This window comes from Anolis sagrei, chromosome 2 (genome assembly GCF_037176765.1).
Source record: "Anolis sagrei isolate rAnoSag1 chromosome 2, rAnoSag1.mat, whole genome shotgun sequence".
NCBI lineage: Eukaryota > Metazoa > Chordata > Lepidosauria > Squamata > Dactyloidae > Anolis > Anolis sagrei.
In genome coordinates, this window is record NC_090022.1 from 179,565,982 (window position 1) to 179,586,536 (window position 20,555).

General features: G+C 40.7%; 1 protein-coding gene across 2 annotated transcripts in view; it reads right to left on the reverse strand.

The window, feature by feature from the left end:
- TEX2 (testis expressed 2) overlaps nt 1-18,956 on the reverse strand; it is a 98,531-nt gene extending 79,575 nt beyond the window's left edge. For both annotated transcript variants that reach the window (XM_060763111.2, XM_060763110.2), the window contains exon 1: nt 18,761-18,956. The gene's annotated coding sequence lies outside the window, so the exon portion shown is untranslated. The remainder of the gene's footprint in view (nt 1-18,760) is intronic.
- Between the last annotated feature and the right edge of the window lie 1,599 nt (nt 18,957-20,555).

Here is a 20,555-nt window from a genome sequence, read left to right on the forward strand (position 1 = left end):
TTGGCTTCATATGCAATTAGATCTAAAGTATATTTCAGTCTAACATCAGATTACACTAGAAAGAGTATACTACAGAAATGGAGAAATTGCTTCTCCAATTTACAAGTAAACAATATGAGGCCAGGACGGAACTTTTTATTCCAAACTACTTATGAACTGGAAAAGTCCAGAGTAAGAAGCCTGGATTTTTCATAATCCACCACTCCTTACCTGTCGCTGACCAGCCCCGACCTCTTGGATAGACCACATCAGCTCTAGATTATTAAATAGTTTTCTGAGGGCTTGGAGATGGTGACTACTGGATGGCATATGTTCTGTATCAGAAATTAGAGCTGATGTGGTTCATCCAATGCAATTTTCTGAATCAGCACCTCAAATAACCAAACCAAATCTAAAGTTGACCAAAAACTTATTCGTAACCCTCTTGGTACTAATGTTGGAGAGTAGTCCCTGTTTAAAAAAAAAAGTTGGGAACCACTGAGTTAAACTGAGGAAAGCTCCCTATAATTCTCCAAATGCTGTTGGACTGCAACTCTCATTATCCTTCATGACAAGTATGATGGCTTGTGTTAATAGGAGTGACAATACAACACTGTCTGTAGGGCTGCTCGATTTCCACTCCTTCATTATAGCAGGGTCATGTAAATAGTCCAAAAGGAATTTCACTAAGTTATTATCCTCCTTGGAGCAAATGTTTCTGCCTAAATTGGACCTGTTCCTTAGACTAGGGCTTCTTAAACTTTTCCACTTGGGTCCCCTTTAGGCCTGAGAATTTTTTTCATGACCCCAGGGTATAGAGGTATATAAAATAGGTATAATATTCAAACATTTACTGATAAAATCAGCATTTGTAAGGTTTGCTCAGCAGGCTGATTTTCCTTTATATGAAGTCTAGCTGAAATACCTTCTGCACAGTCCACTGTAAACAAACTCTGCATAAAATTTGTGCAAATGCCTAAAACAGCAACTAGGTGACAATCAGAAAATATTTTAGGGATTCTAACTTTGAGCTAAGGGGACTCCATTTGGGTTCGGGATCCACAGTTTAAGAAGCAGTACCTTAGACACTCATACTTCAACTCTTAATAGACTTTCTACCCATAAAAGTAACTTATCTGCAACAAGTGGGACTAGTGTAAACCGCACTGTACCAGGTTGGCCAAGAGTCTCCCGACAGAAATATTTTGTCTCACTTAATTCATTTTGAATTGCAACAGCATCTACTATCTGAATATCATAAAGACACCAGATTCTGTATAGATCTCGGAAGTTAAATGGGATCAACCCTGGTAACTACTTGGATGAGAGTATATCACATGCTGTATATATTTCAGAGGAAGGAACTGGCCAAGCCTCTTCTGAGTATTCCTTACCTAAGAACTTCCTCTGAAATTCATGGGGTTGCCCTTAGTCAACAGGCAACTGAAATGAACTACACACACACAATTAATTACACTTGATATTTTATTGCTAAGCATAGTCAACTCCCATTTTTTGTAGTGTATAACTACAGTTATTTAAAAATACACCCCAGGCAGAAAACCAGATGATCACTACAAGGAAACCAGGACGTTTACCATTTGTACTTAAAAGCTAACTCAGCTGTGAATATTTATGGTAGATGCCAAACAGGTTTGATCCAGAAATACTTGAGCTTCATCAACAAGGTACATTACTGACAGAACCAAGCCACAAAAATGTAATTTAGTAATTCACAGTAAGCATATTACATTGAATGCAGATGCATTTATCAACATATTCATTAATTCAGAAATGCTTTGGTTGTATAAGAGGAATACACCTTCAACATATGATCTGGTCAGAACTGGGTTGCACAAACAGAAAACAGACAGTAGAAGTTTGTGGTGACAGAACAGATTGTACTACTCACAGCTGCAGGTATGCGGGGGCAAGGTGGTATACATATTTTATGCATTTTTATCATCCATCATCAGAGACAATTCAAGGATTAGAACTGCATGAAGTGCTGACCTAGATTATCTTTCTTCAATAGTCATCCCTGCACATACACTAGCATCATGGGCATAGGACCTCAGTAAAAGTGAAAAAATGGCAAACAAAAAATGGCTATTACATTATCTCAGAGAACATCTCTCGGGGAATTCCTAGGTTTATGTATCTCGAGCTAAATCTCAAGCTAAATACCAACGACAAACTGATCAGCTTCGATGTGGTGTCTCTATTTACCATGATCCCGTAACAGGCACCATTGCTCTAATCAACCAGAAGTTCCCAGAAGACATCACAGCTCTGTTTCACCATTGTCTCACCACCAGCTACTTTCAGTGGGACAATGAAGTCTATGAACAGAAAGATGATGTAGCCATGGGGAGCCCTCTCAGCCCAGCCATAGCAAATTTCTACATGGAACACTTTGAAAAATAAGCCCTGGAAACAGCAACAAAAAAGCCACTATATCGTTCAGATATGTGGGTAACACTTTCACCATTTGGAGCCACGGAGAAGAAGAACTAAGTAAATAGGTTCCTGGACCATCTTAACAGCATCCACCCAAATATCCAATTCACCATGGAAAAACAAAATGAAGGAAAGCTGCCTTTTCTAGATGTCCTAGTCATCCGCAAACCAGATCAACAATTGGGTCACACAGTTTACAGAAAACCCACACACAGAGACAGATATCTACATAAAAACTCCAACAATCATCCAAGTCAAAAAAAAGAAGCACAATTAAAGCCTTGGCAGACCGTACAAAAAGAATCTGCGAACCCCATCTCCTCCAAGATGAACTGGACCACCTAAACTGGGCTTTACAGGCCAATGGATACTCCACCTCAGACATCAGAAGAGCTGCAAGACCGAGAACAAGCCACGAGAGTAAAGACAAAGATCCACCCAGAGGAAAAGTGTTCTTGCCATACATCAAGGGAACCACTGACTGCATAGGGAAGCTGATGAGGAAAAACAACATACAAACTATCTACAGACCCACCAAGAAAATCCAACAAATGCTACATTCAGCAAAGGACAAGAGGGATCCTCTCACTTCTGCAGGAGTCTACCGTATACCATGCAGCTGTGGACAAGTCTACATAGGGGCCACCAAATACGAATCAAGGAACATGTAAGGCACTGCAGACTGCTTCAACCAGAGAAGTCAGCCATAGCAGAGCACCTGATGAACCAACCTGGACACAGCATATTATTTTAAGAACACAGAAATGCTGGACCATTCGAACAACCACCATATCAGACTACACAGAGAAGCCATTGAAATCCATAAGCATGTGGACAATTTCAACAGAAACAATGAAATTGAAAAAAAACTGGCTACCAGTATTTTAAAAACTCTAAAATTACAACAGCAAAAAAACAGAGAGGAAACAATCAGGGACAGCTAATCACCTCTCAACAAAAGATTTCCCAAGGCACTGCCAGACCATCAAATGCTAATCAAGGTGGTCAGTTGAAACATTCACACCTCACTCCAACAGACAAGAGTTCTTTGTCCCACCCTGGTCATTCCACAGATATATAAACCCTTTTTCCTAGTTCCAACAGACCTCACAACCTCTGAGGATGCTTGCCACAGATGCAGGCAAAACGTCAGGAGAGAATGCCTCTAGAACATGGTCATATAACCCGAAAAAAACTACAACAACCCATTCCTAGGTTTTCTTGTTTGACTCTATGGTCAACTTCAACTGGAAACTGAACATCAAATTGCATTTGAGGGCCTAGAAATTCCTAAAAAAATACTTTTAATCAGATCAGTGCATACTCAAATCTGCAAAACCCAAAACCACAAATGTGGAGGGACAACAGTACACTACTTGATAATTATTTTATATGCAGAGTATCCGAAAGGCCAAGTGTTGTGAAGTTCTTTGCATCCCCAGCTACAACCTTCAATGACCATTTTGTCATCTTATTCTAGGTCTCAAATTCCCTAATAAAGCCATGAGATACTGCTTTCTTTATTCACTATTAAAATGCATTTAGTTCCTGCTGTGGACCTTGCTTTCATTCTACAGTAGGAATTAATAAGACTCTAGAAGATAAAGTAGAGAAAGAATTTAGGAAGGAGGAATTAATAGGATCAGGACACAATACTAAAAAAAAAAACAAAAAAAGAAAACAGTAGGAGAACATTTATGACTCATGAGGATCAACTTTTCATTTTAAAGCACAATCAAAGATGCTTGCTTGTTTTAATCTCATATACTCTTTTATCCACGGCTTACTGAAGAAAAGGCAGTTATGTGAAGCAAAAGACGGACAATTCCAGATTAGCAGTTTAGCAAGTTCCAGGATTCTCTACCTGAATAGGCACTCAAAATATAAGAGTCATTTTAAACTATTTACTTATTTACGACATTTCTACCCTGCCATTCTCACCCCGGTGGGGACTCAAGGTGCTTTACATACAGGCAATAATTTGATGTCCTAAAGTAGTCCTCTAGGTCCCAGCCAAGACCTCTGTGCTGTAAGACAAATACAAGGTGCTATTGCTCACTATTTAAAATTGAGTCAAGGAGCTCACATGTTTAGACTTCTATGCCAAAATCATCACGTTGACAAGTAGCTATTTTAAGGGGGAAGTGTGTATGTTAGAAATCATTATATCCTTTTCCAAGCAAATTGTGTGTATGATTAAAGATAAAGATATGGGGTAAATATGTGGTCAAGGGGAAGGGTGATGGGGATGGAGATGCCAGGTGTTAACAATTAAAATGTTATCGAGGAGAAAGATGTATTTAAAAAGAAGGTGCAAACAAAAAATGTCATATGAAACTGAAGTGTGTATAAGTATGAGCATCAATGGAGTCTAAGTATAAGCAAGATGTTGTAACAACAATAAAAATATTGTGGGGAAAAAATATATCCTTTTCCAAGCCATCATTTTGTGCTTGTGGCAGTCTTTTTCATAGGCCGAAAGTTCCAAGTTTGTAAAGTAAAATAGTATGATCAATCATTCAGTGTTGAAGCAGATAGTGCAATTTATTTATGTACACTGCAATGTACACTTCCCAATAGTCACTGCTGAAACAGAATGGCATGACCAGCACTCTCCTATCATAGCATGACTGGTGAACCATGACTTTCACAAAATGGGGTGAGAGTGCTACTATTGAGTGTTGGAGATCTGCAGTGATATTTCACAAGGGAAAGTGTTTGACTCAAATCCAACATAACTTTCTTACTGTAGTGATAATGACTGAAGTTAAATATCTCACATGTCTCTTCTTATTGGCAATGTATTTTTCTTAAAATTACTAAACTGGCCCTTAACTTTGGAGTACTATCTTAAAAATGCACCATCCTCACCCAATAGTACTTGTAGGCCACATGGATGTCAATTAAAAGGAGGCTCCAGAGCTGTTTTGGATTCTTGTATTTTTTTTTAAAAAAAATACCTTCAGTTTGTAACTTGTAACACTAAAACCAGAAACATCAATACATCTGATGAAGTACATTCAAGCCTACCATCAGCTTGGCAGTTTCTGTGTATCTATAACTATGTCCCACCACTGAGGCAATTAATGAGTACAGACTTCTGCAGGCACAAATGAGCTATCAGCATGACTTATCAATTCATTTTTATTTCATTGGAGAAGAGTCGGTGCTGCACAGAATGAAGACAAAAAGGGAAACATCATTGAAATAGCCATAAAGCTCAATAGGTGTTGGAGTGGTTTTTTCTTTAAGAGTAAAGACAGCTTACACTGCACATTTTGCAACTACAGACAAAAATAAAATTATCAAAAGGGTAAGCTACCCAGATATTTCAACATGTGGAAGAGGCCATCCTTGCTAGATACCAGACAATAACACCAATGTTTATTATGCTTTGATACTCCACGCTTGGAGAGTCAGCTCTTCCAAAAATCAACAAATTTAAGAAGTTCTATTTCTCAGAATATTTTTTCACTGCATACACGGAACCACTTGTCTCTTTAAATGCCTCTGTGATTAAAGCAACAAACTGATCATGCACTTAAGAGCTAGAGTAGCGGAATGTAGCTGTCTCAATTTTATTGGACTGCAATTCCTATGATCCTCCACTACTAGCTATGCTGGAGAAAGATTGGTAGGAACTGGGTCCAAGTGAAAGTTGCTTTTTAATGTAGTTGCACAGAGTTCCATATATATACTTCAAACCTTACTCATTCCTACCAGTTATTACAACTGGTTGGGATGAGATGAGAGGCAATGAATGAATAAGACTTGATACCCTTTAGCACAGGGGTAATCAAACTTTTTAAACAGAGGGCCAGGTCACAGTCCCTCAAACTGTAGGAGGACCGGATTATAATTTGAAAAAAACATGAATTCCTATGCACAGTGCACATATCTTATTTGTAATGCAAAAAACATTTAAAACAATACAATAATTAAAATGAAGAACCATTTTAACATAGAATCATAAAGTTGGAAGAGACCTCAAGGGCCATCCAGTCCAACTCCCTGCCAAAAAGCAGGAAAATTGCATTCAAAGCACCCTTGACAGATGGCCATCCAGCCTCTGTTTAAAACCTTCCAAAGAAGGACCTCCATCACTCTCTGAGGCAGAGAGTTCCACTGCTGAACAGCTCTCACAGTCAGAAAGTTCTTCCTAATGTTCAGATGGAATCTCCTCTCTTGTAGTTTGTTCCATGTCCTAGTCTCCAGGGCAACAAATATAAACTTATTAGTATTTCAATGGGAAGCGTGGGCCTGCTTTTGGATGATGAGATAGGATTGTTGTTGTTGTTATTGTTGTTGTTGTGCGCTTTCAACTCTTAGGTTGATCAAGGGCCGGGTAAATTACTTAGGTTGACCGAGGGACAGGTAAATGACCTTGGAGGGCCATATCTGGCCCTTGGGACATAGTTTGAGGACCCCTGCTTTAGCATATTGGAGCAATTGACATTATCTTGTTGACTTGTTGTCCATTCTCCTAGAACTAGTATTGCTCTGGAAAAAATCTCTAGACACTGAAGTTCCAAAATGTAAATATCATTTTGCATTTCTAGTTTATCTACTCCACCCAATGAGGTAACATCAGAGGGTCAAAGTCCTGCAAAAGCTTTAATCTTTAGCATGCGTGAGCAATATCAGACAACAGCTGACGGGCAAACTGCAAGTAGTTTGCATTAATTGCACCCAGCTGGACAAATAGATTAACTCGTTCTACAACTCCTGGCACCTAAGGGTTAGCAAATCTCTAGGCACAGTATAAAGAGTTACATTAATTGCCAGGTTTCGAGGCAGAGAAATGAATATCAGGGCAAGTTGAAAGAATATATATTTGGTTTTTGTCTATGAAGTAACTCTAATGTTTGGGCACCCAACTCCAGCCATTCGACCTGGTGTTAAGGCTCACTAGTTCACACATTATCTCAATGTGTGTTGTTCAAACAACCAAAACAAAAGGCTATGGGTAGAGAGAGAGAGGGAAGAGAGTTCATGAACTTGGGCCTATAAAACAATTTGGGTCAATTCAGGAAGTGGAGAGTTATCAATGTATCTCCAGGTTATCATAGGACCTTGTTTAGATGGAGTTTTCTCAAGCCTGTTTCCATAACCAACTATCTCAAAAGCAGTTACAAGGCTCCTTGCAAGAACAGAACAGAGTCTGCCAACCAAGAGTGCTAATACTTCATTATGCTAAGTGATTGTGTAGTTGAGTTTCAGTGAAGAAAGCTTTTCAAAATCCTAAAACACTAAAACAAATCACAACTTCAGAAGTGTCCCTGTCTAGACAAGCTCTAATGCTGGCCATTGCAGAACAAGTGCCCACTTATTTCTGCAGTTCAAGAGCTGTTAGCTTTATATTAAGAATTGTCATTATAGTTTTTCAAGTCACCAAACGACATTCCTCCCACAAGTAAGCCACAAGCAAGCTTTCAGATATATAGAAAGTTATTTGCAAAAACGCGAACATAAACTTACTCTTGTTATCACCTGGAAACAACTTTAGAATTCGTGCTTTCAAAAATAAATCTGATTAATGTCAACAAAAAGCTGGCATTTCTAATGCTTCTTCTGCTTTGAATAATTATATGTAGTTTCTTTTAAACGGGGATTGAAGATAGGAATTATACTTTGTTAAACATCACTTACTTAAAATCATACATTTTATAATAAATGGAAGTTGTATCTTTTATTTAACTTCAGTTGCTACATGGGGGGTTGGGGGAGTAAAGAGGGAAGACCCCAAGAACCAGGTGTTCCTTAGCTTAAACAGAATGATCATAACCCACATGAGATTGTGTTGGTAAGATTAATTAATTAGGAAGAAAATATGTAGTATTTCTCCCTCATAATTATTATATTGCTTCAAATCCATTGATCCAACTACCAGGAATATAAGTCTATATTTGCAGACACAGGAAAAAGCAGCAAAGTTATTGATTAAAGCAAGCTAACCAGCATTATAATCAAATTAACGGAAATCATAAAGGTTTTCCTGCAGCTCCTATTTCACAGAACTACACACATAAGCTCAGTTGGTGCAAAGCATTCCATGTTTTCTATATCTTCTGTATGAGAGAATATAAAGAACAGCAACTTTCTGAAATCGTATTTATTTAGATAGACCCACACCAATGGTTCTCAACCTCTGATCCTCCAGATGTTTTGGACATCAACTCCCAGAAATCCCAGCCAGCTTATCAGTGTTTATGAATTGTGGAAGCTGCAGTCCAAAACACCTGGAAGACCAAAGGTTGAGAATCACTGACTTATACCACAAGGGCTACCCTACCTCCAAGTCAGAAGGCAATGCCACATGTAGACAATACATCCAGATACAGAGTACACATTTTGAGATTTCACAAATTGTAGAAACAGCATAAACTCTGAAACAACCCCCGTTTCATTCAGTGGGACTTCAAGGCACAATTTCTTATTTTTCCAATTCAGGTCAGGATTGTAACTCCTTGCCTTGGTATTAAGAAAGGAGGTTTATACACACAGGACAAATGTTATCCAGAAGAGGTAACAAGGTGCTAATTTGGAGAATCTTTGGCCCTCCAGGTAGTGATTAACCCGTAGTCTTATCACTGTCCACATTACCTGGGAATTATGGGAAATGGAATCCATCACCATCTGAAAGGCCACTGGCTTCCATCTCCACATAGTAAAGTTCCTACAAGGAGTGCTAGTCCACCTATACCCTGAGACATATGCTGGAATTTTATGGTGTAAAACAGAGGCAGGAATTATGATGCCACCCAGATATTTTAGGACTGTAGCTCCTTGAATCCTCAACTAGCATAACGAGTGACGAGGGTACTGGGAGTTCCAGTACAACAACAGCTGGAAGATGACATAATTCCCACTTTGGGTGTCAAAGAAAACAAACAAACAGAAGGAACAGTTTACAAAAGGTCACTGCTAGACACTACTCAGAGGCAATTACTCATCACTAACGATCAGGCAAGCAGCTATTTACAGTCTAAACTTTAGACACTTGACCTAAATGTTGCTCAACAAGCTACTGTTAAATTCAATAATCTTTGCCTGAGTTTAAGCTAACCAGTTTTATTTACTTATAGATCTTCCAGCAGAATTCCTCATTTTAAGAAAGCTCCCCAGTACATTTTTAAGTAATCTTGCCCACTGCCATTCCCAAGGAAGAATCAAAACTATTTCCTGTGAAGGAATGTGCTGCAACTTCTGAGAAGCAGCTGCTCTCTAATCAAAAACTGACTCAGTCTACAAACTCAGACACATTATGCACAGTGACTTGGAAGTATGTCTGAATTAAACACACTGAGATGTAGTTGTCTGAATGGGTGAGCCAAAAGTCACAAAATGGTTTCAGTATTTAATAACTCCTATACTTTTTTTGCTTTTAAGTTATAATATCATAGCATCAAAAACATTCATAGGAAATTACATTATGTGTTAGTAAAACATCAGATGCTTTTGTGACTTTTGACCCATTCTGTGCATGTGTGTTCAAAGCCACCTACAGATTTATGGTAAGTGTTTTCATAGAAAAGGAGTATTCAAAGGTGAGTCTGCTTTTCCTTTTTCTAAAATATTGCATACAGCTCTTGGTATTTGTTGGTTGTCTACCATCCAAGTAATAACCAGGACTGACTTTTTATAATCAGATGAGATCTAGTGTCTTAAACACCCCAAGTGAGAAACACCTCTGTGTAAATAACCATTAATTTTATTATGTTTTCCTAATTTCAAAATGCTAGATTGTTGTATAGGGGCGGTATGTAAAAAAAACAAAACTTAAATACACAATAAAAGAGGAATGAGCCTACTGAACAAACAACTCCATAATGTGACTCTCACTCTCATTCAGGCAGATAAAAATAACCTGCATGAAGCAACTCAATTCGGAACATTTTCTGATCCCAATTAGAATAGAAATTTATTTCATACTGTAATTATTTTCTATTTTCATAGGAATGTCTATAGATGTAGAATCAAAGGTACCTGCACAACATTACAGCAACAAAAATCTGAAAATCCATGTTCATATGAGGCAGAATGTCTATTTCAAGTAGCTGTCAGCCTTCTTTTTATCAGGAAAAAAGAAACAAAGAATCCATCTCAATTTGTCTTCAAAGTGCTATTATTTTCATCTGTTTAATCATAAACAGCAGATGACTGAACATTGTTTACAATTCTTCAGGTGACAATTATAATTATAAAATAATTATAATTATAAAATTATATTATAATTATAAAATAAGCCTTGTATGTTAAAATTTTGTGTAAATTCTGCAACAAAAGCCAACTGAGGGACTAACAGGCCCATCTGCCTGGATAAGGGCATTGAAAAGTTCACAATCAAGATTGCAAACCATACATTTTACATGACAGAGCTAAGGTTCAAATATGCCAGTTAGTCATATAAAGTGCCCAAAACCTCATTCTGAAAATTTTTCAGAAGGTGCTAGATAATCCCACAAATACTCTGCAGTAACACTGATACACTTTAAAGGATGGACCATAATTCCACAAGTATCTTTTAAATACTATTCTATATTCTTTAATATTATGAAATATAAATAAGACTTTGAAGCTCAGATGTTTTGCTTGTACTTGATTTACTGAATTAATGCTTCTATGAATACAAGTAATTTGGGATCCTCTGGACTTGCTCCTAAAAGAAGGCATGGCAACATATGTGCTTTCTATATTACCCACCCCTGCCATCAGCCTATGGGAAGTAAGAACTGCTTCTCGAAAACCAAGCAAAGGACCTGTTGAACATTCAAGAGGCTTGCTATTTGCCTTACTCTGTTACAGAAAGGGAAATCAGTAAGTAGAGGTTGATAATTCCTTATCCAGAATTTCAAAATGGAAAATATTCTAAAACCATCCTCATAGGTAACTGAGATAGCGACATGCTTGCTTTATAATGGTTTAGTTAGAACAACCTTTGTTTCATGCACAAAATTATTTAACATACCTTATAAAAAGAACTACAGACTAGATCTATAACTTGTTTATGCCACATAAATTAATTCTGTATTTAGACTTGAATCTCCCCTCCAAGATATCTCATTACGTTTGTATATGCAAATACAGCTATTCTAAAATCTTAAAAATCCAAGGTATCTGTGGCCCCAAGCATTTTGAAAAAGAGATACTCCATCTGTAGTAATGCAGACAAAGAATTTCTGTGGATGTATGTAAAATATTTATCTCTCATTTTTCAGAGCAAACTTCTCAGAGCTGTTTGCAAAGCTGCTTTATGTTGAAGTAGAATAAGATATTGCATATTCTCTCAGGTCTTAGTGACAAAACTGATTATCATTTTTATTCATTTTGACTCCTCTGTTTTACACAAAATATGCCTTTTGCCAGCATTGTTGCTTCTGTGTATGTAATCTTTAATAAATAAGCAAAAATTGTTGTCCTGCGATGAGTGCTCTTTGAAGTAAAACATGCTAGAGAGGAGTGTGCTAACTCCTGAACAAAGAGCTGATATCCAGTAAATCTGACACAATATAAAATTGCTGGCTGGCACCACTATATTACAAGGTCTCACTTGTTAAGAGACTGGACTGAAGGAGAAATTATGATAGCCATAATCAGCAATCCAGACAGATTGGCCAAGCCTGATCCTGAAACATTCTAGCAAGTTTGTAATATCTTCCATACAAATGACACTCGTTGCATTTCTCTTCATCATGTACTCATTTAAAATAGATGTCTGAGGAAGATGTTTAATGATCCACATGGATCACATGGAACTGCAATCTCCAGTAGGCATCTTCCCCACCCAGTGACCTTTTGTACTTTCTCTCTGCAGGAACATCAGCTCAAGAGTAATGAAAACTACACTTCTATTGTTTCTTCCTCTTTGTAGTATCTATGAGGAATCTTAACTGATTTTTAACAAGTTTCAGTCTTCATTTATTCTTGCTCTTACAATTGCGTGCTTTACAGAGGTGCCTTTGTAGAATTGTGAAAGAGAACACTTCCTCTCAAGTACAAAATAGTAACCTTACAATCTAACAAACCCAACAATAATCCATTATAATACAATCCACTTTTCACATTTCCTTGGTAGTATTATGCAGTTTTTTATGACTACACCAACACATCAAGGTCAAAATGGTTTGAGAATGCATCTAACATTGTTTCAGGGCCATCACTATTGTCAAAAGCATCAGTATCTATACATAAATACAGGCCTAAAAACCCTGAAATACCAGATCCTACAAGATCTTGAAGGCTAAGCAGGGTCAGACCAGGTTTCTGCCTGAATGAGAGACCATTGGGGATTATCAGGTGCTGTAGTTACGAGTGCATACACTGTACACTTAATGGGGTTTGACACCACTTTAACTGCCATGATTCAAGGCTATGAAATCCTCGGAGTTGTAGTTTGGTGAGGCACCAGTACTCCTTGGCAGAGAAGACTAAGGACCTTGTAAAACTACCACTCCAATGATTCTATAGCATTAAGCCATTGCAGATCAAGTGGTGTCCAGATGGATTATGACAATTCTACAGTGATGCACCCTTGATTTCAGAGAAGGCAATAGCAAGTTACATCTGAGTATTTCTTACCCAAATAATCTACTGACAGAGGATTGCTGAAGTGGTTTACTTTTTCACATGCCCAACTACCTTCAACTCGAATTTGACCATACCTTTCACACCTCATTTAGTTCTGCCCAGATGCTTCATCCCACCATTTTTCTCTTTCTTCATGTCATCACCATTGCATGACATGTCATCTAGGACACAGTACATTCAGAGAAAGACCACCATTGAAACAACATTGCTCAGACCTCACAACCTCTGAAGATGCCTGGAACAGAGGCAGGCGAAACATCAGGAGAGAATGCATCTGGAACATGGCCATACAGCCCAGAAAACTCACAACAACCCAACATTCATTTTGTAAAAATCCATTTTGTTCAATACTATAAACAGAAAAGCCAAATCTATGAAAACAATGAATATGGGAGGGAAAGTGCTTAGCCATTCTAAGTCAGATGATACTTCTAAGCTTTATTAATCTTGTGAACAAATATTAAGGTGCTCCAGTATATCTGGAACATATGGGCAATTAGTAAAAGCCAGGAGCCCTCCAGGGTTGATTTTGTGTTTCCTCCACAAAGTACTATATAGTGGCACAAGCTTGAGTAGAACCCAACATGTTTAAGACCTGTAAAATCAGTAGGTTTAAGGATATCCAACATTACATATGACAAGGTTATATGTGAGCACAAATGTCATCATTGATCAAGACTAGCACTGCACTGTTAACTGCAAATGCGAAATTCTAAAATTAACCAGACTATCTCCTATAAAAGTAGGCGTAGAGCTGGAATGCATATATAATGAAAGAATTGTAGAAAATGTTCAAGAAGAGACACATTATAATCTTATTGACGTCATGACAGCAGAAAATATAATGAGAGGTAGTTGGATTAATTTATTATTAACAAATCCCACCAAATGTGACTAACCAATCAGCAAGATTTATGTAAGGATTTCCACAAGGGTCTGGAATAAAATGTATCTTTCTGTCTAGAAGATCCAAGACCTTAGCTACAAATGGCACATTTTGAGATGTCACAATCAGATAGTTGCAATGCTTTATCTGGTATTACGTTCCAATGATAGTTTGTATGAACAAAGTTGCCTTAATATTTTGATTTCTTGCCAGAAAAGGCAGCAAAGAAAAATGTCCAGAACAGAAATGTGAAAGTTTGAAAACAGAAACTTCATAGCCTTTTCAACAAAACACAAAATTTGCTTTTGCTTTTTCTCACTTTGTGTAATCAACTTGGGGTGGGGGTGTTTGAAGTAGATCCATTTCTGTGATCTACACATTTAGGAGGCCCAATCCTAATCTTCTTTACACTGGTATAAATCAGATACCACTGAATACACAATACCAACTGCTGGGAAAGCTGGAAACAGCAACATCTATAGTTGTGATGAGCCTAAGCCTATCTTCCAAATTATATCCCTTCGTGTAATGCATTCATAGATTGACAGTATAGTATGTGCACATAACGGAGCCAAATAAAAAAAATAACATTCATTTACGTTTCATGCACACCTTACAGGCTGGTCTTAGTTGTGGTGTGTAGAGTCAGCAAAGCAACGACTCAATGACAGAACAGAGGAATCCAACAAATTGGAAAAATGAGAATTAGATATTTACCCGTGCTTCCTATGTTTGAATTTACCAAGTCACTACAGAGGCAAATCTAAAGCATATAACTTGAGTTCACAGGACTACCACTAAAGCAATTTCTGTAGACTAATGCCAAAAGGTAAGGCTGGATTAAGGTTACAGGTCATGCTCCAACAGCTACAAACTTGATACAAATTGTGACCTTTTTGAATGAAATTCACCTCCACAGATCACAGAAAAATGTTCCTTCTGCAAACAATGCTGCCTGATTTTACCAAAACCTTGTTGCTTAATCACACTATCCCTGTAAAAATCTTACAAATGGCTCACAAAACAGGGGTTGGGGTGGAAGTGAGATGAGTTTTTAGCTGTTGCTGAATTTGAGTTCTTATAAATCCCAGGCAGCATGGCCAGTAATAAGTGATGATGGGAGATGCAGCTCAACTGTCAGTGGAACATTCCTGTTTGACCACCACTGGTCTATATAGGTTGAGTATCCCCTAGCTAAAATGCTGGAGACAAGAAGTGTTTAGGATATTATTTTTTTTGGAGTTTGGATTACACCCCTATTTGTGGATTTGACTGTTCATGTCCTCTCTGGGAACTTCTAGGTCTTCAAGCACAACTCTACAGACAGCTCCCTCTGAAAATTGACCATTGAGTCATGCTGGAGAATATAAGAGATTTGAGAACACTAATCTGGATCCTCCAGCAGAATTGTATGGAAATTGGTCATAGTGTATGGCATGAGATGTAGAGAGTATCCTAAAAAGGTGTTAAAAGTAAAGGTTTCTCCTGACATTGTCTAGTTGTGTCCAACTCTGGGGTGTGGTGCTCATCTCCATTTCTAAGCCGAAGAGCTGGCATTGTCCATAGATACCTTCAAGGTCATGTGGCCAGCATGGAGAGCTGTTACTTTCCCGCAGAAGCGATACCTATTGATCTACTCACATTTGCATGTTTTCAAACTACTAGGTTGGCAGAAGCTGGGGCTAACAGTGGGAACTCATCCCACTATCTAGATTTGATCCGCCAACTTTTCAGTCAGCAAGTTGAGGAGCTCAGTTTAACCCACTGCGCCTTGGTGTAACCTCAGTTTTAAAAAGTTTTTTTTGTTAATGTTTTTTTCCACATTTCATGATGTGGAGGACTGACTATATTTGCCAAGTCTAAAAACATGCAATTGTGTTTTATATACACCTTACACACATAGACTGAAGTTAATTTTAAACACAATATTTGTAATAAGGCAACACTGTGCATGAAACAAAGTTTGTGTACATGGAACGATCAGTAAACAAATGTGTTGCTATCTCAGCCACCCATGGGAACGATTCTGGAGGATTTTGTCATTCTGGATAAGGGATGCTCAACCTGTAATAGAAGCACATATCCAAAGACCTCACTGGAGTGCATGCACACTGCACAATTAATGCAGTTCGACACCACTTTAACTGCCATGACCCAGTACTATGGAGTCTTTGATGTTGCAATTTTACAAGGCCTTTTGCCTTCTCTGCGAAAGACTGCTGATGGCTCATCAAATGATAACGCTAATGATTTCATAGCATTGAGCCATGGCAATTAAAGTGGTGTCAAACTGCATTCATTCTACAGTGGGGATGCATTGAGGCAACTTTTCCAACCAATCAGACCCCACAACTGAAAATCACAATTTGGAACAATTTCTAGAAACAGGCTCCACAACTCAAATGCTGGAGGCAGGTCCCACCCTTTGGCCTGTTTCTACTTCCTTGCCACCTGACTGGAGCTGGCTGCCGGGGAAACTCCTCAGAGGCCGCTTTCTCTCTCTCTCTCTCTCTCTCTCTCTCTCTCTCGGCAGAGATTCCTTTCCAACAGCTTCAAATAACCCAGATGTGGCATCCTTTGGTGACCTCCACGGATTGCCCCAAAAGCAAACAACCCAAAGACCTCACTAAACGTGCACCTTAGAATGAACACAGTTTGGCATCACTTAAACTGCCATGACCCAATGATATAGAATGGCGAAAGGTGTAGTTTGGGGAGGCACCTGTACCCTAGGGCAGTTAAAGGCCTTGCAAAACAACAACTCCCAAATTCCACAGCATTGAGTGGTGGCTGTAAATGTGGTATCAAACAGTGTCCTTTCTACTGTGTATGTAGATGCACTTCTGGGGGAAACTGCGGGGAACTGAGCTGAACGTGTCTCTCAATCGTGAGAGTTTATGCCAAGGGTCCCCAAACTAAGGCCTGTGGGCCGGATACGGACTTACAAGGCCATTTGCAAAGCCCTAACCTAAACTTTATAGACTTAGGATCACCCGAAGTCTGAAGCCTTGAAGGCACACAACAACAACAACAATCCTAACGACTTGACTCTCATCAGACATAAACAGGGCCACACTTCCAACTGAAACACAGGGAAGTTTGTGTTGGTTCAAATTGTTCTTCCTTTTCGACATCACATTCTTGCATGCCTTTTAAATAAGACATATCCAGTGTGCATTGCAATTGGACACCACCTCAGCCCTGTTGACTTGTAAATGCCTTTTTACTTTTAATGTTTTGAGTGTTTGCTATCATTAGATTTAGTAGTAAACATGTTCTAAATGTTTGATTTATATATTTAAATATCTCAGTTTGTTATTTTTGAGTTGTTCTATAAGTACACCTGATGTTGTTTATTTTATTGTTTATGATTTGATTTGTTTGTTATAGAATCATAGAATCAAAGAGTTGGAAGAGACCTCATGGGCCATCCAGTCCAACCCCCTGCCAAGAAGCAGGAATATTGTATTCAAATCACCCCTGACAGATGGCCATCCAGCCTCTGTTAAAAAGCTTCCAAAGAAGGAGCCTCCACCACACTCCAGGGCAGAGAGTTCCACTGCTGAATGGCTCTCAACGTCAGGAAGTTCTTCCTCATGTTCAGATGAAATCTCCTCTCTTGTAGTTTGAAGCCATTGTTCCACATCCTAGTCTCCAGGGAAGCAGAAAACAAGCTTGCTCCCTCCTCCCTGTGGCTTCCTCTCACATATTTATACATGGCTATCATATCTCCTCTCAGCCTTCTCTTCTTCAGGCTAAACATGCCCAGCTTCTTAAGCTGCTCCTCATAGGGCTTATTCTCCAGACCCTTGATCATTTTAGTCGCCCTCCTCTGGACACATTCCAACTTGTCAATATCTCTCTTGAATTGTGGTGCCCAGAATTGGACACAATATTCCAGGTGTGGTCTAACCAGAGCGGAATAGAGGGGTAGCATTACTTCCCTAGATCTAGACACTATGCTCCTATTAATGCAGGCCAAAATCCCATTGGCTTTTTTTGTCGTCACATCACATTGTTGGCTCATGTTTAACTTGTTGTCCACGAGGACTCCAAGATCTTTTTCACACGTACTGCTTGCACTTTCACTATGTTTGTTATGTTATGCCGGCATTGAATGTTTCCCAATTTTCTGTTGTAAACCACCCTTTACAAATAAAGTTTATTAATATTATTATTTTCAAACTATAGCCTACCCCACCCATAGTCTGAGGGACCACGAACTAGCTCTCAGTTTATGTCTGAGGAGCCCTTCCACAAAGCCCAATATCCCAGAATATCATGGCAGAAAATCCAACTTTATTTGCATGTGGACTCAGATAACCCAGTTCAAAGCCGATATTGTGGGATTTTCTGCCTTAATATTCTGGGATATAGGTCTGTGTGGAAGGGCCCTGGTTTAGTCATGGGAGGCGTCCTTCCACAAGGTCTTCTCTGCCACAGAGGGCCAAACTACAACTCCCAGGACTCACCCAAAGTGGGGCCAGGCTGCACTTGTTCTATATTACTTCCTAAAAGCAGGAGGGGAGAGGATGGGCACTCTGCACATGCTCAGAGTCTTCGTACACCGAATGGGAAGAGAACTTCCTTGCTCTCGGGAAGGTCTGTCTCTAAACCTTGTCTACACCTTGTCTAAACCTCTCTCCTTCTGCCGTGTGGCTTCCCAAGAGACTGGGCACCGCAAAAGCCTTGAAGGCCGAGGACAGGAGGCTCTCTGGTACCTCAGGGAGGGAGGAAGAGGCAGACAGGCAGGCAGGCAGACTCTGGACGCCTCAGCTCTGCTCTCAGCACCGCAGCAACAGACGTCTGCCTCCTGCCACCTTTCCCCTCACTGTTGCCCCTTTTTACCTCAGCAGCAGCCGCAGCTCATAGCATGGCATGACTCCTTCAGCGGGGCGTCTCCTCCTCGCCTTCCGTCCTTCCCTCCTTCCTTCTCAGTGAGAGTAGCCCGGCGAGAGGAAGGGGGCCAAGCCTGCCAACCCCGCCCGCCAATGGGCCGGGCCTGCAGGAAAGGACGGCCTCCCCGTTAAAGGCGCAGAGGCCTGTCCGCCAGGGAAGCGCCAAAAGGAGTGAGGAAGCTTCAGGCCGCCTCCACCTGCGGCCCTCCAGCTGCTTGGGCCTCCAACTCCCAGCATTCCTGGCCATTGAACCAGCTGGCAAGGGCTTCTGGGAAATGGAGGCCCAAGCAGCTGGAGGGCCGCCCATGGAGCAGGCCTGGAGTAATAATGAGGCCCTCCAGCTGCTTGGGCCTCCAACTCCCAGCATTCCTGGCCATTGAACCAGCTGGCAAGGGCTTCTGGGAAATGGAGGCCCAAGCAGCTGGAGGGCCGCCCATGGAGCAGGCCTGGAGTAATAATGAGGCCCTCCAGCTGCTTGGGCCTCCAACTCCCAGCATTCCTGGCCATTGAACCAGCTGGCAAGGGCTTCTGGGAAATGGAGGCCCAAGCAGCTGGAGGGCCGCCCTTGGAGCAGGCCTGGAGTAATAATGAGGCCCTCCAGCTGCTTGGGCCTCCAACTCCCAGCATTCCTGGCCATTGAACCAGCTGGCAAGGGCTTCTGGGAAATGGAGGCCCAAGCAGCTGGAGGGCCGCCCTTGGAACAGGCCTGGAGCAATAGTGAGGCCCTCCAGCTGCTTGGGCCTCCAACTCCCAGCATTCCTGGCCATTGAACCAGTTGGCAAGGGCTTCTGGGAAATGGAGGCCCAAGCAGCTGGAGGGCCGCCCTTGGAGCAGGCCTGGGGTAATAATGAGGCCCTCCAGCTGCTTGGGCCTCCAACTCCCAGCATTCCTGGCCATTGAACCAGCTGGCAAGGGCTTCTGGGAGTTGGAGGCCCAAGCAGCTGGAAGGCCGCCCTTGGAGCAGGCCTGAAGTAATAATGGGGCCCTCCAGCTGCTTGGGCCTCCAACTCCCAGCATTCCTGGCCATTGAATTAGCTGGCAAGGGCTTCTGGGAGTTGGAGGCCCAAGCAGCTGGAGGACTGCCCATGGAGCAGGCCTGGAGTAATAATAAAGGTAAAGGTTTTTCTCTAACATTTAAGTCTAGTTGTGTCCGACTCTGGGGGGTGACGCTCATTTCCATTTCAAAGCCGAAGAGCCGACATTGTCCGCAGATGCCTCCAAGGTCATGTGGCCAGCATGACTGCATGGAACACTGCTACCTTCCCGCTGAAGCGGTACCTATTGATCTACTCACATTTGGCATGTTTTCAAACTGCTAGGTTGGGAGAAGCAGGGTCTGACAGTGGGAGCTTACTCTGCTCCCTGGATTTGTACCGCCAGCCTTTCGGTCAGCAAGTTCAGCAGTTTTACTCGCTGCGCCACCAGGGGGCCCTGGAGTAATAATAATAGTAAAGGTAAAGTTTTCCCCTGACATTAAGTCCAGTCGTGTCCGACTCGGGGGTGGTGCTCATCACTATTTCTAAGCCGAAGAGCCTATGTTGTCTGTATACACCCCCAAGGTCATGTGGCCAGCATGACTGCATGGAGCACTGTTATCTTCCCACCGAAGCGGTACCATTTGGCATGTTTTCAAACTGCTAGGATGGCAGAAGCTGGGCCTAATAGCGAGAGCTCACCCTGCCCCCAGGATTTGTACCACCAAGCTTTTGGCCAACACGTTCAGCAGCTTAACCCACTGTGCCACC